The following is an 18,721-nucleotide window of genomic DNA, read 5'->3' on the forward strand; positions in this document are numbered from 1 at the left end:
AAAAATAAAGCCAAATGAATAGCCATTACAAAAAAGGAGACAACAAACCAAACAGCTGAGGAGGTGTACACTGATAGGGAATTCCCATTCCTTTTAAAACATTATCCTGTGCACTGTCTCTTGTCTGCTCCAGTGACACTGTCTCTCCAGCCACGGCCCATCTAGCTACTCACAGGCAAAAGACAGAGAGCCCTCCTGGGGTCTTGTCACATCCATCTCCCCACAGGGAGAAGAAACCTGACAGTGCCTGGGACATCTTGGCAAGAAGAAGCAACAAAGAGCAGCCAAGAAGGGAAGCAGGGAAGAGATGCATCTCTCGGCGGGGAGGAGATGTATCTTGATAGACTCCCCCTCTCCTTCTCCTCCAACCTCCGGGCCCAGCTGGACTCCACGTCCCAACTGCTCTCCCCATTAGGGCAGGGGACGTGGGAAGCGCCCGGCTGGCAACGGACCCGACAGGCTCCGAGGGATCCGAGAACACCCTCAGGTTCACAAGCACCCGGAGTTTGCCAAATCATTTCAGCTCATCTCTAATTGTCAGCGATCTCTATTAGCTCAGTAGTGTGGCTTTGACATAAGGATGAACAGAAGGGTTGTTACTGGCTAGTGATAGGAGAGGAGCTTCTGGTCCAAGGAAGAAAAGCATCTTCCATGGCAGAAGGAAAAATCTTTTTTTTTTTCCTTCCCACATAGGCTAAACTATATGAAAGGCTAACTGACAAAAGACAAAGGGAGTACACAATGGGTGCCCATCAGCTCAGGCTTTCCCTAATATCATATTAAAAAAAGAAAAAAAGGCTTTACGGCTTGCTTCTCAGCATTAAGCAATAACAGATCCATTTTATAATGGTCTCCTAGAGGAATTTAAAAAAGGAAAATAGCACCATGTGCATCTACCACAGTACAGCACGACGCCATTTGAGTCCTCAGCTACAGCAGATAGCTGGCTTGATGGTGGCAGCTCCTTCTCCAGAGTATTTCCCTCTCTACTAACTGGCCCCTCTAAGATCCAGAGCCATGGTGCAACATTCCCCATGCCACCTGAAGCTAAATTTATGTAGATGGAAAGAAAAGGGAGAAGGGAAAAAGCCGAGACCACACTTTCTCAGATTACGCCAAAATCCTGATCTTTCCACGTTATTTCCCTGAACAACAGGCCAAGTTAATAGGAACCTAAAAATAACCCAAACGCATTTTTGGTTTTGCAAACAGTGTTTCATTCATGCATGTCTGCCCGGCGATGCACCGTTACAATTGTAGTGAGACCGCTGCCAACCCTGGAAGGGTATGTTGCTCGGTGTACTTGGAATGCTAAAGAGGGACTGAAGCCATACAGGAGGTTAAAATGAGTTTCACCACGCAGAAACGTGAGAGAAATTAAGTCAGGCCTGGAGCTAGAAGTTACTTGAGCATCCCACACAGCCCAGGGCCACAGCCACCGCAGCTTTAGACTTACATTTTTGCCCAACACAAACAGCAAAAGCATCCCTTAGACCCCAGGAGCGGCCTCAGCTGCACGTTAGATCCTGGGATGGAGTCAGGCATTGAGGTGGTAACTGCACCCCCTCCCAGCAGCGGGCAGCTCTGCTGTTGGGGATGAGACAGACCACAAACAGGGAACATAAACCAACCCTAAATTAAAGCGCTTCCAACATCACGCAATTACACTACATAACGTTTACTTATCTTATATACACTCAGAGGGAAGATAAATGTCTAGTAAAAACCACAATCCACTATTAAACAGCTATAAAATACTTCGCTGTCTTCCCATTTCAAAAGCTCCCATAGTATAAATAGTGGTCAAAAGTTCAGTGAACTGTCTTGTAGTCTGGTGCTCCATTCAAACCCTGCTATTTCCAGAGAGTCTCCTGACACCGTATCTAATTTCCAAAATGAATATGCTTTAATTTTCCTTCTTCATGCATTGTGCTTTTTCCTCATTTAAAACAGCAACAGCCTCTGGCAGTAAAGGACATCACATTTCTGCGCGAGATGAAGCTTTTTTCCCCCGATATGCAGGAGAATGGCATGGGTCAAGGGAGGAAAAATGTATGCAAAAAACATCACACCCCACTGACCCCAGTATATTTTACATTACAATTTTGCCATTTCCAATATAGGTTCATTTTTGCAGTGGACCATATCAGCCATATTTCAGGATTTACACAAAAAAAAAAAAAAAAATCAGTACCTGGAGCATTGTCTGCATACGGTATGTCCTAATGCAATATATGGATTGTCTTATTAATGTGTAGTGTAGCTTGCAGAGAACACACAGGCACCCAGGGAATCCTTATGCATGCCAGGGAGGCAGCACAGGTGTACCTACTGGGAATGGGCCTATACATTCAATTATCTCTGCAGGTAATACACAAGTGTGTTTTTATGCCTTAAAACCCAGCCTACATCACCCCTGAAATCTGGGGGGGTTGCCGTGTAAGCCCTTGTCCCCTGAGCCCTCAAGTCCCCAAAATGGAGCACCTGACACAGGCTCAGAGATTTAAGCTGAAGTTGCTATGCTTTCAGCGGGCAGCAAAAGGAGCTTTATCCCCTGGCAGACATTAAAGGGCTTTCTCCCACCTCTAGCACAGGTGGAGATGATTAATTAATCCGGAGCCTGATTGGAAGGGCCCAGAAGGTTCTGGTAGCTTCTCGGGACTTCACCGCCACCCTTCACCCCTGAGGGTTTAAACGAGGGCCAGCTGTGCCTTGTTAACGCAGACGAGGTTCTCTGAAACTCTGGCAGTGGAAAATAAAGATGCACCTTTTGTTCTCCCAACCCTCCTCTGGGACCAGGGAAAGGATGAAGTGGAAGCTTGGGGCAATCCCTTTTTTAACCAGGGGTAAAATCCACAGACTCAACAGGAGCATTGCCTGACTAAAGCCTGTAACAATTCTGACTTCATGTACTGCAAAGACCATAATGCTCACAGAACTGGCACATCTGACCATTACAAACAAAATCATCATCCGCTATTTTGACAGAAAATCAAAGAAGTCTGACTTAAGAAGTACCAATTCCCATAAAATCTTGCTGCTCTCTCCAGATGATCAGCTAGGGCAAGGCTCACAAGAGAGGCAATACATGCATACAAGTGTGTCTAAAGGTTAAATACCCAACAAAGCAGAATTATGGGGTAAATATACCGAGAGGAGGGTTTAAAAAATTTAAAAAAAAAATTAATAGGATCTCAGGAGAGAAGGACAAAATCATCATCTTTCACACCACACATCAGCTACTCCATCTTGCATCTGCCACAGAAAGGAGCAACTTCAGGTCCAGCAACCATCAAACTCTCTCTGTTTATCACCTCAAAAACCCCTGAAGCTCTGCCACGCTGCAAAACTGTAAGACTTTAAGAATAATAGAAAGACTTACTTTATCCCAAGACGAGGAGACCCACATGGCTGGATGGAGCTGCTCCGAGGGAACGTGGAGCAGCACACAGTGAAGCTGCCCGCATCAGGAGCCAACTGAGGCTCAAACTATGGCGGCAACAGCTCCACAGGTGTTTGGGATCCACTAATTAAAGTCCCTTTAGCTCATTGGCTGTAATTGCTCCACACCTGCCAGGGCTCCTGGCTCAGCTGACCTTACATTCTGCTGTGGATCTGCTTCTGGGGTAGATAAAGCTGATAGGTAATTTCAAAGTCCTGACCAGGGTACTAATGAAAAAGAGTTTCCTTTGACAGGAGGTAGGTGGAAGATCCCCAGGACAGAGGTGGGGACAGCCTGCTGAAAATGGCCCTAAGTGTAACTGCAAGAGCAGCACTTTTTTGTGTGTTATTTTCAGTAGAAAGGGTAAAACATGCAATATTTTCTTCAGCTGTTAGCTCTCCTAAATGTCACGGAGAAGCATCCTGTTGCCTGGCGAGTTGTAGACTCGGGGCTCAACAGGTTTGCTTGCTTATTGTCAGCATTTACCTGAACTGGTTTTTAATAAAAGCCTTTGAAGAAAGAAAATCTCCTGCCTGAGACGAGGCGTCGGGAGCCTGAATGGAGGCCCCTGAGAGTTGCTGAGCTACTTAGTGGCAGTCAGTTGCATCCCTGATATATCCCATTCCTTCATAATTGCAAATCCCCTCAGTGCTGCTCTGCACAGGACCAGCTCTTCTGTCAGCGGTTATTGGATGGGAACTGACGCTGGTGTTTACACATCTACAGACTCAAGAATTTCAGTATCTCTCTGGCAAACATCGCTCTCGTTTCGAGTGGCCAATTTGAACAAGCCGGACGTGGTTGAGGGCAGGTTGGTTCTTTCCATATTCATCTAGGGCTTTGAACTTCTCAAAACCAACCTTGATTTTGTAAAATAATAATAATAATAATAATAATAATAACGATGTTCCCTTTGGCTTCAGAGCACCAGTTCCATCAAAGTACTGACTATTGAAAGTTCAACTGCTAATGGCAAGCTGTTTTGAAAAGGGAAAAGTCTGGAGGCAAATTATGAGGGAAAGAATAGATATTAATCATTTTAAAGTCATTCTGTCTCAGGCATTATTTTCCATTCTTTCATTATTCATGATGAGTTTTTCGCTTCGAGGCCAAGTGAATTCACAGGGCCTGACCCATCCAAACACAACCACGACTGTCTGAACAATGTGGCCCAGCAGAGCCTATAGATTAAAAAAAAAGAGCTCAAATCCAAAGAAAGAAGGAAAAATGATAATTTTAAACAGTGTCTCTAAACACATATGTGAAAGTATGACCCTTCTCCTGATGAGTTCTTTCCCCAGTACTCTGCCCACTGTGTCGCCATCCTGGTGGGACATTAGGGGAATGGGAATCCCAACCAGCAATTCGTTTCATTTGCTGTTTCTCTCACCCTACCTACCTGGCCTCTAAAGCCACCTTGGTGCTGTCAAGCCTCCTTTGGTCAAGGGAAAGCCTCTTACCTTTTCTTTATCAGTTTAATTCCAGGGCTAATGGAAACTCAGTAGTTTCACTCGTAACTTGAGTGACCTGCCCAGCCTTTTGCTGCTGCAGGGCATGAGAAAACACTGTGTAGTGAACCTGGAGCCATTTGCAGCTCTCTCTGCTGAGAAACTGAAGAGCTAGGAGGAAAAAAAAAATCTTAATCCAGGAGAGGACTTTTCTGCAAAAATTCCCTCGGGAGAGGTTTTCCCATGTTGGGTGTGCAAAGCACCAGGACTGCTGCATTAGGACACCGTGTTTGTGGTGACTTCCTCTTAAAAGAACCTTTCAGAGCAGAAGCAATGACAATTCCCAGACCTGTGTCCTCCTCCTCCTACTCCAGTAATTCTCAGCATCCCCAAGTATCCCCATCTTTGTATGCTGCCAAAGAAAAATGGCAGTTCAGGGTTCCCTTCGCTTCAGGGGGAAAATAACCCAACAAAGGTACTTTGGTATATATTTACATTTGTACCCACGTTCCCTGTGAGACAGGAGCTTGCAATGGAATATCTTTGGCAACCTTGAAGGCAACTGATGTGCTTTGCCCGCCCTGAAATAAACTCAGCATCATGAATCCTCACTGAGAGCCCACAGATGTGTGCATCTGCAGAAGATGCTGCTAATAATTAATAGAACTGTACAACCCCCTTGATATATAAATACACAGACAGAGCCTCACATTTTGCCTGCTTCTCTCTAACAAATACCCAAACTGAAACAAATTTAACTGGATACATTACACAAGTCTGCAGACAGAAGTTGTATGAAAATTTTAACTCTTTTCAGCAAGAAAGCACTTCTATTTCCAGTAACGCTGGCAGCATATACTGTAGCTAGGCAGCCGCATTTATTTTCAATTATCATTTCTGCCTTTTTATACAGCATAATGAAATGCCTGCTAAATTACACATTTTTGTAAAACACAAACTTGTCTCTTTATTTGCAGCTCAAGTCTTGCAGTATCGTTTTGTCTGCATTAGTTCTAGCTCTTTATGAGAGGCCAATTACTTTTCTTAGCTGTAACACACGGAGCGTGGTATCTTCCTCTTCAGTCCTGGCTGAGACACAGCCTGCTGCAAAATGACCATGTCTGAGGCTCAAACCTTTGGAGGAAAGGTGGGAAAATTCCCAGCACCCTGCTTGCCAAAGCATCACCCATAAATTGTCTGCTCCAGTTTCGATACCTGAGATTTTCAACCCACTCCCCCCGCTAAAGAAAAGCATATTTTTTAGGGGAGAGAAAAAAAAAAATAAAAATGTGTAGAGCTGCTTTCCCCAGTCTCCCTTTAGAAAGATGCTCTCATGGCAGATGGATCTCAATATGCCGTCTCCCAAATCTTAAGCAACTCTGAAAATATAAAGTTCACTTATACCAATGGGCCATATATATCTACACCTCTCGATTCCCTGTCTCTTTAACTGGCACTTTGAACTAGCGAACACCTCTTTAATCTTGCCCCATTATCATCCTAATAGTACCTCCCCGATATTCATAAATGTCTAGCAAGACTTTCAGCTATTTGGTGTGAAGAAGAAATATCCAGCTAAATTGAGAAGATTACCACATCACCACATAAATCAGTGACAGGCCGCGTGTTATTACAGTTGATTTTTGTTGACAGTTGGCTGTAGGCAGTTGTGTTTCAAATGCCTTTTTTCGCTGGGAAATTAAACAAAATTCCATGCAAAATGCAGCCCTCCAGTTCAAAAACTGCAAATCCAAAATTAGCATTTCATACTTTAAAAGGTAGCACAGCACAATTTTCCATTGAAAGGTCTGTACAGTTGTCACAAATGGGTGCTTCACACATGACACTAATGCTACCGATGCCTTTTAAGAAAGCCACCTTTCTCTGATATTATTTTCTTCCCCTAATAATCTGCATACACTATAGTTCATCCCTACGGAAAAGAAAGAGAGCTCACTTACTTATCTCTCATATGGGAGCATTATGCTTTCAGCAATTCAGACAGATAGGCTGGGTGGGAGCGGGGGGGGGGGGTTGCCGAATCCTCCGCGATAAGAGGGAACGAATTGTGGCCAGCGAAAGGTTAATCTTCCCTCTCCAAGTCCCTCCTTCTGTGTCAGCATAACCTGGAGAGCAGAGAAAAGGCAAGACTTCTAACAAAGTGAAAAGACACACCGGCACAAAACACTGCTCCTGCCGGATCGTGTAGCACTTCACATACAGGGCCACGCGTGACCTAATTAACAAAAAGCCGTCACTAAAAAGTCAGGAAAGCAGCTTGGGTGACACCAGAGAGGACCAGAACTTGTGAAGGAGTGTCTGCTTCCAGCAGCTGCTGATCTGCCAGTTTTTGGCTCGGATATTGCCCGCTGCTAAGCCAATTTTTTAGGGACTCTGGTGTCAGCAAGTTGATCAAGCAGCAGTAGTTGAGGCAGAGTGCCTTCCCTTTCTCAAGACAGATCCCGGGGGCATTGGCTTTGTCTTGGACAATAGCTTGGAGAACATCACCAGCACAAGAAGTTTACACTTTTGGCTATCTCTCTCTCCCCATATATATATATATTTATACATATATAACATAGCAAACTGAAGCAATGCTCTGCTTTCTCCTGGGCACAGGGACAGACATATAACGCAGTTTGTCAGCCAAAAGATGTTACATGCGTTATCGTTGCAAATACTTTGCTGGCAGCTAAATTGGCTTCTGGCCACACAGTCCAACATCCTCCGGCCAGAACCACTGGGTTGAAAACCAGAACACCAGCCAATTGCATCTGGTTCATTTTCCCCTGGTGTTCAGGGGCAGAGGGATGATGAGCCACGTGAAGGATCACCCTTTCTCCCAGCCCTGTCCTCAGAGAGGAGCTAAGGATGGAGAGTCCACTTAGTGACCTCTGAGCTGGGTAATCGCACTCTGCTTGTAACTGAGAGGAAAATATGTTCGTAGTAGCCAGTGCTGATAAAATTAAGTATTTCAGTCAATATTGAAATGGTTTAATCTGAATTCGCCATCAGGCATTTTAAACAGCTGCCTCGCTCTCATTTGCTCATGGCTGGGTCAAGCTTTAGTTTTTACAGCATGTGCCAAACCTTTCCCTGGTGTAACTCTGCTGACAGAACCAGACAAGATGTCCAAGGGAGCCTGGCCCCAATCATCCATGGTGTGTCACCCACACAAAAAAATCTCTTGACACTCTGCAAGTGGTTGGATTTGCACCTGATTGCAGGAAAAGACTAAATTAACGGAGTCAAATAATCACAGTGAGATACTGGTTGCTTACCAGTTGCCCTGCTGGGGAAAAAGTACCTGGCTAAAAGGATGGAAAATAGAAGCACAAGAGAAAATAGACAATATGATGGAGCAATCCTGTGTTGCCTGTTGAGGAGAGGTTGGAAACAGGACAAAGCTTTGCTGTTGAGTGAGCTGCATCCTATAGAGAGTGATTGAATGATTTAAGGTAGCACTTGTACAACACTAGAAATACTTGAGATCTGTAGGGAATACAATAAAAGGGATTATGCCACTAAGACTTTCTCTTCTACCTCTATTTAATATCTTAGTATCTGATTCCCAGTGAATATTTTTTTTTTTTTGGTCAAATTTTTGAAACACAGAAGAGGGACCAGCTCCTTGGGAAAACCAGGCAGTGAGGAGGCACAGACCAAACTGGCAGCGTGAAGAAGCGTGGTCCAGGGGGAAAACAATTTCCCCACCAAAAAAAAATGCCTAACAAAACACAAAGCAGCAAAAACAAAGGCAGGTTTTAAGTACAAAGCTGCCCATTCTGATAAAGATGGGAAACCACAGTGCATGGTCACTGGGGAGAAGTGGCTGAGCTGAACGAGACAGTATTGCCAAGGATAACGCTTGAAACGACGTCTGACAAGGACTGCAACCGCAGGCAGAAGGTGACTTGGTTTGTATAGACAGACAGGTATTTTGTGTCACATGAACTCCTGAAAAGTGTGGAAGCTACCTGTGCCTTCAGAGGTGAGACAGGTTGCTCACTCCCTGGTACAGGAGAACACTCCTCCAGGTCCCTGCTCTTGCAAGGCTGATGGAGAGGAGGGAGATTTGGGAGCACATGCATATCCTAACCCCAACTACAGGAAGGTATCAGGGGTGCCAGGGGCTGACAAAGAGGACACAAGGGCTTTGCTCGAGGGGGAATCCAGCGGCAAAGCCCAGCTGTGGCAAAGCTGATGATGTGCCAAGGCGTCCCACTGCATCAGACAGCCTGGCAAAACAAGTCAGCAAACTCACCGAGAGAACACATCAACAGCACAAATTATCTTTAAACAAAGAAGATGGGGGGGTGGTGGGAGCAGGTGAAGGAAAGGAAATGCAGGGAGCCTGACCAGTAGTCACAGCAGAGCAGGTCTCTCCAAAGAGCCTGCACAGCTTTGGAAATGGAAACACTTCTCGTGCTGTTCCTTGACATACAGTTCTTTAAAACATTTGTCTCTCCAAAATTTCTGGGTTTTGACCTTCAGAGCTTTGGGAGCAGAATGCTTCCTCTTGCTGTTCCCTGACATGCAGTTCTTTAAAACATTTCTATCTCCAAAACTTCTGGTTTTGACATCCCCACAGACACTGTGTAAAAAGGGGAGAGCCACTGGGTTTCTTGTTTCAGTGCACGTAAAGGGTGTAAGTCATCCCTCCACTCATCTGGCATCATTTTCTGCACAGCCCAGGTGATTACCTCCACCAGTAATTTTTGTAGCTAACCCAGTAAGATGCGATGGAATCGCAGGGCTTGTTTCACAGGGACATCCGGCTTCGACTGAAAGATCATACTCAGCTTTGGATCATAAGCCCGGGGATGTCATAAGAACAAGTCAATTATTCCGCAAATGAAGGGAAGTACTTCGCAAATTTTAGCTGAACTAAGTAAAGAAGAGAAACAAATCTGCAAACCATCAAATGGTGCGTCTGTTTATAATTATTATCATGCAAGAAATATAATGTTAGTTGAGCAACATAATTTTTTGTGTGTTTTGGGATTTCCTACCCTGTGTCTTTTTGCCTACAGATCTGTATCTCCAGAGCAAATAATTCTTTTTTCCTGATGCCTCATATAAATGCCTCCTGACAGGAAATTTTTCCTTTCAAAGCACAGTACCTGTGGCTGTGTTTGGAAAATGCAGTTCAAATACTATACTTTGTTCTTACAAGTTGTGAGTAATATCCAGGCTCGCTCACGTGGCGAGAGCTGTGCTCATGACAGGAATCTTGGAATAATGTCAGGTGGCTGTTGCCCACAGGACTCAGGCTCTCCTGACTCCAGGCTAATCCATATTAGCAGCTGAAGCTGGATGTAACTGCTGGCCAAATAACAAAGGTGTGGAGGCTTAATGCACTGTCTTGAGCTGAGATGCCCAGAAAACTCTTCGGGGAAAAAATAAATTTATAAAACATCCTAAGGGATATGTGAGAATCGGAGCTGAAATTTAGTATTTTCCAACTGCTCTCACCCTTCCTCCTGGGAGTGCCGCTGATCTTTGATCACTTCCCTCATTTACAAACGCTGTCATCTCGCCATTCTCCTTCTACTCCGTATCATTAATACAAATCTGGAAACAATGGCTTTCTCCCTGCTAAAACATTGCAACATCCCACTATTTGTTTCCTCTTCTAAAACGGATCATTCATTATAACCCATATCCCCCAAAGAATTTTATCACTTGAAACCTGTTTGCAGTGAATCTAAAGTAGCTGGAAAATCATCTCCTCAGAAATTCCTGCGTACGCTGGAGCCGACTTCTCCTGGAAGCCCAATAAAGTGCCGAGTCCCTCTGCAGGCAATATCCATTTTTCTTCTTTCTGATACAGTCTCCAGCAGTAACCCCTGCAGCTGTGCACGATCCATTTTTTTTTTTTTTTTTTTTTTTTCCAGCTGAAATTCACTGCTCAGCCACGTTAGCTCTTGTACCCACTTCATCCCAGAGAGTTGCGATAATTGCCTCCTTGCTTCACCATTCCACCACCTCCATGCTTATCGCAGAGGTCAGCTTTTCTTTTATCTCTCCTATAACCAACTCGTTATTTGCTGCTTTCTCTTGCAAGGGACAGGCTGCTGCTCCCTGACTTCTGCCCCGCTCCACTTTTCCTCGTGTTTGCGCACCTGGTTTGAATATTTCTTCCCGAAAGGACATTTCTGCCTCTCAGCATTTGAATGTAGTATTTTACTTTGTTGTCCATCATCCCCAGCAGAAACAGAGGTTTGGGTGAACACTGAGCTGTGTGATGGAGTATCACCAAAATACTTATACCTGAGGTTTGGGAACTGCGTGAGCAGGGATTTTCCCAAAAGATCCGGGCAGCAACGAGGATCATGAAGGGGTTTTGTAACAAACTAAATAGTTATAACATGCCCACTGCTTTTTACTTCAGGAAGGTTATGCAACCTAGTAATGCTAAAGTATGTTAAAGGTGAAGCTTGGGACCCAAATCGCCAAAAGGCTGCTGGGAAAGAAATGCTGAATATAAAACAAAATAATGGAGAAAATATTCTGTGCTGTTAAGGGTAAAAGCAGCCAGGGCTATGCAATATTTACCATCAGGGAAGCTCAAACCAATGCTCCCTTTGAACTACTCACAGTAAAGAATAAACCTCAATGTCAGGATGTGCACAGGTGAAAATTTAAAGTGTGTGAAAGGGCAACCACCCCTCACCGTTTTACAAATCCCCAAACTACCTAAACTGTTTTTTTTAAAAAAAAAAAAAAAAAAAAGATGCAGATGATCAAACTCTGGGCTAACCCACAGAACTGAGGAGGACTTTTTCTTGGGACACATAGTTTTTTGAAATAACAGCAAATTCTGGACAACTGAGGTGTGGGTAATAAGGTCTGGGAAGCACAGGCAGGACCAGGGTTGCTAAAATCAGCCTTGAAGTGTCACTCACAAATTGTCACCAAAGCTCTGTGAGAGGAGTGCAGACAGGGCAACTTTTGCAGAGATACTAATGACACTCATACTTCCAGGGGCTTTCAGAGGATATTTTGTGCTCATTTCCCTGTTTGAAAATGTGCCTCTCCATGCAACATGAGAGATCTTCACATTTTTAAATAACACATCCACTCATGTAAAATATCTCCTCCACTGCTCCACGGAGCAGCAGTGATGCTGTCTGGAAACACAGGCATTTTCTGGAAATGCGAATGTCTCCAGCTTTTCAATCCATGGCAGCTCAATGCAGTTGAACTTCTAATCAATGATAACTCATTGTAATATAGAGCACAACACTGACCATGCATACATGCATAAAAAAAACCAGATCTTTGCTGCGCTTTATGCCATCGTGAAATCCACACAAAGCAGGAGGTCACACACTCAGCACACCAGGACAGAGCACTACGGCTTTATCCTGAGGCCACCAGAACAGCAGAAGAGACAGAGTTTAGATCCACATCTGCCACCAGCCAGCCCAGCAACCCTGAGTCACTTGACTTCCTTTTTCCCCTCCACCATTGTCTATTTAAATCTGAGCCTCTGTGAGACGGCAAATGTTTTTCTTCAGTGGGGTGTGCACAGTTCCTGCCATGGTGGGACTCGAGTCTCAGCTGGGAATTTGAGGTACTGGGGCAAGAAATCAAGCAGAAAGACCAGGTGAGAAGCAGCACCTTTTAGCCTCAGCAGAAATCTGATTTCAGAGGTGGCTTGTTTTAATCTAAGAGAGCAAAACACGCTTGGGTATCATTCAACTTTGAGCACTTCTTGCCACCTCTGTTTCTTATGAGGAGTGAAAAGGCAGCCTGTGCTACCATGGTGGGGAATTTGGGTTCTGCAAATGACTCTGTTTGCTTGTCCCAGAGACCAAGGTGGGGGCCATCCTGTCACGAAAGGTCCATGAGTGTGCCAGCTGCTTCTCACTTCTCATTTTGCTCTCAGAAAACAAACCGAAGGCCACGCGATGCCACACAGCGTTAAGGCACAGAGTCTCCTGAGCCCAGTGGGACCTCGACCACTGCCATTTGAGTAGCAGACAGACACCAAAAACATCTGCAGAGCTACTGGGGCGTGTGGTGGCCACTCCACATCCGACACCTGCGATGCAGGGCCCGGTGGAAAGCCCCGTGGCCAGATCAAAAGCAGGGCCGGCAGTCTCAGCAGGTCTGCTGACACGTCATATCCCAGCTTGGAGGGGACGTTCAGGGCCCAGCTCTTAGGGACAATACATTCCAAGCACAAACATCTCCTCATCCCATAGGGCAACTGGTGCCAATGCAGTGTAAAAAGCCCTGGGGGCAGCAGGGATGTGACACAGTTGGTTCTAGCAGGCAGACACCCCACCCATTTGCCCAGAGCCAGAGTATGACCCACCAAGCTGCTGCCCGTGCCTGTGGACAGCTGAGCCCCAACCTGGCCAGGATGCTCCCAGGTCCTGGAAGGAGCACCTTCCCCCTGCACCTCCTATCACCCATGTTTAGGAGCACCACCACTGCACTTAGTGCATCTGCAAGGCCCCGCAATGGCTAAATTACTATTTTACACTTCGCACGAGTGGACACGAGGAAGCCCCACTTCTCCTTCACGCACTTGCCACTCTGTACATGTTTCTGCCTCCCAAACACACTGGTGTTGCTTAACCTGGCTGTCCCTGCGGATGTGGGCAGGGCGTGTGTTCAGCTTCTCATCTGAAACATTTGCATGAGTGGCCGGTTTCCTCTCCCCCCCGCTGGGGACAGGAGTATCTTTCTCTCACTTCTCTATTTCATCGTGATCTATACAAGTAAGTTCAAAAGGGCAGGACGAGGGTCTGACATCCTGATGCTTTGACTCACACCCGTGAAAAGTTATTGGCATCAGTAGAGCTGAAGCTGCTTGTTTCCCCCCCCCAGGCCTCTTTAATTTCTGTTCCTCTGCTACACGTAATGACAAACAGTAGCGAGCTTTTACAACATTCCCTTGCTAACTAATTTATCTCTCACACTCACAAGGAAAACATATACATGCCTATACATACGTATACACACCCAAACATACATCTACAAACCCATACAGGCCATTTATCAGTTAACTTCAGAAACAAAACTGATTTATCTGCTCTGAAGATATGCGTAGGTTGTGGCCTTCAGCCTTACTGGCTTTTAAAAAGCTAGCAATGACAGATATTGTAATAGCTTTTACCAGATTAACATAAAGATTGTGATACTGAGGAGGGTTTTTTTTGTTTCTTCTCGTTTTGTGCCAAAGACGACGTTTTGCCCTCTGCATTTTTCAGCTCAGTGAAAGTTGTGTAAATGCCCCAACCTCCAGCCCAGAGCAATCTGCCTCTGTGTGTCACACTCCCAGTCTCCCTGTCTGAGTACTGACAAAGGGAGCGCCAAATAAAATCTTGTGAACGCTGCTCTCCATTCTCACTCGCTAAAACTTTGTTGACTTTGCCTAGTTTTACACCTATTACAGCTCAAAGACTGTTTGCTTCTCCCCTGCAGGGTTGTGGAAGCAGCAAAAGTAGTGGGGAAGGAAAATCTTCAGACCAGCTCACTGCTTTCTCCCTTTAAACTGCTGAACAGAAGGATTGAAGTCTCAAAGTTTTATTTTTCTCTGTTTTTTTTTTTTTATGACTGGCTGCCACAACTAAAAATGCCTCATTCTGTATCAGCAGCTTTAGTCACGCTGATAATTCAGATTTCCAGGCAAGATGATCCTTCCTTATGGTTTTCCTCTAACAAGAAGAGTTCAGATAATTTTAATCTAACAATTGACTTCATTCTCTCATTTGAGTTTTCCTTTTCCCCAAATGGCAGAAGAAAAAAAAAAAAAGGAAAAGAAAAAAAAAAGAAACACAATTTTTATTACACGGAAAATGCCTGAGGGGAATGAACTAAATTCAGCACTAACTTGCAAAGGCAGATTTTAAAGTTGCAAAATCAGAGCGTAATTTGGCCCAATATTCTGTTTCGGCATTTGGCTCAGTGGAGAAACCGGGACGTGTTTTCTCCTGCCCGTGAATTATTGTTAAAATGAAAAATGAGTTTTCATAGACAGGGAAGTATCATTGCTGCAAGCAAGCATGAACAATGCTAAATCTCAGTCATGCATAAAACCCAAGAAGTGGCCAAAAAAGCTCTTTTCTGAGAAAGCTGGCAATCCCTGTTTTGGAAAGTTGTGCGGTCCCCCACGCCAACTCGCTTTACCAGCGCCGTCTGTGGAAATTGCTCTCCTTGAAACAACATCTACCTAATTTGTAGCAGTTAATAACTAACAGCATATAATTTTAAATCCCAGCCACACTTTGGTAGTTCCTGCTTTTAATTAAACCTGACTCGTAACAACGCGGGAAGTGGGGATTTGGTAGGTGGGATGTTGGAGCCGCAGCCTGGGATGAGCAGGGCTGGTAGTGGCAGCACTACCCCCGTGTGTGCTGGCACGGGCACGCCTGGCAGGACCCCCATCCACTTCTCCTAAGGGTGCATATTAATTCAGACTCCTGCCAATCAGGGCTGGTTACTATGGTGATGGTGGGCCTAAACTAATCAAGAGCCCCTCACCCTTCTCTGCAAGTAAGGGCGAAAAAGTCTGTGGTCAGAATCCAGCCACAGAGCTCCTCTGGACCAAGAGAGTAGGACAGGCATGTGACAGGAAGTTAATGAGGTATTAAAAATACGTGTTAATTAATGAGATTTTTAAAAATACAGCTTTTTCTTGGTATGCAGGTGGCAGGAGGGCTGGAGCGAGCAGGTACCACCTCCTCGCCTCTGCCTGTGCAACCCCTACACGTCCTTCAACAAGATCCAGAAAGAAGGAGTCCTGTATGTTCCAGGGCATCCTGAATATACTGTGTAACAGCAGCTTGCACATCACTCAGGCTTTAAAGCAGAGATTTTCACGGGCCTAGAGCAGATTTGTGCCCCTTGTTACTATTGGAGCCTCTGCACAGGGAACTCCAGAGCAGTTTGGACTGAAGGTCCGCGGCCGCCAGAGCTCCGTCTCGCAGGAGGCGGCTGAGTTTTGGCATGCAGAGTCTCGGGGCGATTCTGCTCCTGAATTTGTTTTGCAATTGCAGTATGTCTCTGTCCATGTGCCATTAAGAGCTCAATTCTTTTATTCACCCCCCCCCCCCCGCCTTTTTAAAACATCATGTTTATGCAAGTGGACAGGAGGCTCTCATATCTGGGTCACACGTTTGCTGGAGGTCATTGAAAGGCTACAAAATGGAGCATGCCTAATTCTGCTATTTCAGAAGTTTTCTCACATGTACTCAAGACAATTATGCCTATTAAATGAGTTCATTAAATTCAGAAATCCTTTGAAATTCTGACATACCAAAAAAACATGCTGAACTCCTTCCATTTCTTCCAACACCTCCTACAAAGGCTCTAATCCAAGGAGATCCTGAGCACTGGAGCTCGGCTGCCTGTTATGTGACCACATATTGAGCATGTCCTGTCTCCATTGCAAGCTGAATAAACTAAGTAAATAAAACAGAGCATCGAGGTCCATCGAGTGACCTTTTGCAGCATCCCTGTCATTGGCCCAAGCACCACTCTACTGAGAATAATTTAGAGACGGGGGATAAATGTCACCGATGCTCTGTAAGAGCTGTGGGGTTTGCGACAGGATGGGACATGTGAGGCTTTTCCAGGACTGAGAGCTGTCTCAGTGCTGAGCTGCAAACATCAGGGATGCAGGAGGAAAGCAAAGGTAGACTCCATGTGTCCTTGTCAACTCCTCTGAGGCTGCTACACGGGACATCCTGGTCTCTGCCCTCCCAAAGGAGCACAAGGACTGTACAAGGACATTTCTTAGGCTAAGCCACACACGGATAAAGAGGGCACAACCAAGCCATGGAGCACAGGCAGAACCATTCTGTCGGGAAGTAGCTTTTCCCACAACAAAATGCTTTGATACTCAAAGGTACTGAGCTTGAGGTAACAGCCTCATGAATAAACATTGCAACCACATCCCACAAATACGCAGGTCCCACACGCTAATACCACTTACAAACACTTCCTTGCAAGCAATATTACAATACATGAAAACAAACGTTAATAGCTCATTGCTGCAATATCATTAACACACAGACATCAGGTCATGGGATTGGTCTGGCAAAAAAAAAAAAAAAAAAAAATAAAGTACTGTTTGGGTATCATGCCTCTGAGCAGCACTGTCACTTCTGGGGAACCCTGTATGCCTTCGGTAGCAATGTGGAAATTAAAATGTACACAAGCTGATAGCTCATTAGGAAGTGTTTCTTTTTGGTGGGTAAGAGAGCATTTATCATCGTTGGCCCACACCAACAATCAGCTTTGGACAGAAGCCACCTTTACTAATGAACGGGAGGGAGCAGTTTTTAATCTCTCCGAGATCTCTTATCAATTGATTTTGGATGATGTATGGTAGGTTTTGTTCTCCAAGAATTACAGTACTCCTCAAGTGCCAGCAGAGACCCAATATTTTTTTTGTATGGCTTTGTCTGCTGACACTAAGCCACTTGGTCTTGACACCACAGTGATCTCCCCTGCAGACTCTCTGCTATTGTCTCACATTATCCTTGTCTCCCTGGACTTGTATTGTCCTGCCTGCCCTGTGATCACACTAACTCGGGTTCAAACAAACAAACAAGGAGAGGGAAATAAACCAGCTGATACTTTTGATTAATTTTAGCTAACAAAATACCAAACCAGCTCTTGTGCTCGCTGATACTGTGAGAATAAACTCCCATCAAGTCACACCAAGCCCTTGAACGCTACCTGTGTACGAAGGTGGCCAGGAGGCATTATACTGGCATTGAAGAGAGAGCCTTTGATCAGGTCCTCAGGAAATACTTCCTCTGTCTTCCTGAAGTGTAACTTTAGACCAGGCTCTACCAAGCCCACTTCACTCTTTTGTGCATCCCCTTGAGCTCACTGGTGAATGAGCTGAAGCCTGCTCTGTTTCCTTTACTAGGTGGCGTGTGTCAAGGATCCCTGGCGATCACTTTTATTACTTGCTTTATCTAAAGAGCTCCTTGCAGGAGCCCGGGGCGTCAGTGGTCATGAAAAGAGCATTGCTGGAATATAACAGTATTTTATACCCTCTGGGTCAGACAATTAACTGAGTCCCATTAGCAGCTCAAGTCTCAGGCCCAGATCCAAGCGATAGCAAAGGGGTGGTAGCTCTCCCTCAGGAAAGTGGGAAGACCAGTGTCCTCATGGAATGCACCCAGATGCTGGAGAAAGGCAGGAGAAAAGTCGAATAAAGAAATACACTTTGCTGTGTCTACCACTCTTTTGAGACTCACTTTTGATGGAAAAGCTGCTGGAAGGCTGGTGGCTCCGTCCTATGCGTTTAGAAGGACAGCAGTGGGTGCTTTGAGGGGTCTGGGTGGATGGAAGATCTCTAGAGCAGGACTCCTCAAACCCTTCCAAATTTCTCACAGAGCTCCAATGAGGACTCAGTCTGGCTCCTTCCTAAGTCAAAGAGAAATTCTGTGGTCACTGCCACTGGGCAGGCCCTTAGTCCTTGAAGCTGCTCTACCAGCTTTCACAGGATCATCACTGAGGATTTGGTCCCAGGCGAAAGCAAAGAAGAAGGAGAGAGCAGAAAAACGGGACAAGAAAGGGAATTCAAACACTTTCTTTTAGTCAGCTGCTTCAGGATCTGAGCCTGATGTAGGAGGAAGGACCATAGTGACCCTTCTAAGAGAAAATCCCTCAGCTCCTACAGATAAACACACACATGGAGTGGCTCTTCTGCTCCAATACCTGGATTTCCACATCTCCTCATTATAATCACCTCCAGGAGAATAATGTCATAGAAGATGTCAAAAACAAGAAGCAACATGCTAGAAGAGTGCCACTTGGAAATAAAGCCCTGCTTTTATTGGATAGCTGATCTGCT

The 18,721-nt window shown here is 45.2% G+C and overlaps 1 long non-coding RNA gene across 1 annotated transcript in view; it reads right to left on the bottom strand.

Annotated features, from left to right (window-relative positions):
• The window catches only part of LOC114061774, a 129,403-nt gene extending 113,937 nt beyond the window's left edge, over positions 1-15,466 (bottom strand). Inside the window, exons 1-2 of the long non-coding RNA XR_003572211.1 lie at positions 15,391-15,466; positions 6,852-7,016 (exon numbers count right to left, since the gene is read on the bottom strand). This is a non-coding gene — a long non-coding RNA (uncharacterized LOC114061774). The remainder of the gene's footprint in view (positions 1-6,851; positions 7,017-15,390) is intronic.
• Positions 15,467-18,721: the final 3,255 nt, after the last annotated feature.

Source organism: Empidonax traillii, unplaced genomic scaffold, assembly GCF_003031625.1.
Source record: "Empidonax traillii isolate 1590-97213 ecotype Southwest subspecies unplaced genomic scaffold, ASM303162v1 scaffold357:size1057043, whole genome shotgun sequence".
NCBI classification, from domain to species: Eukaryota; Metazoa; Chordata; class Aves; order Passeriformes; family Tyrannidae; genus Empidonax; species Empidonax traillii.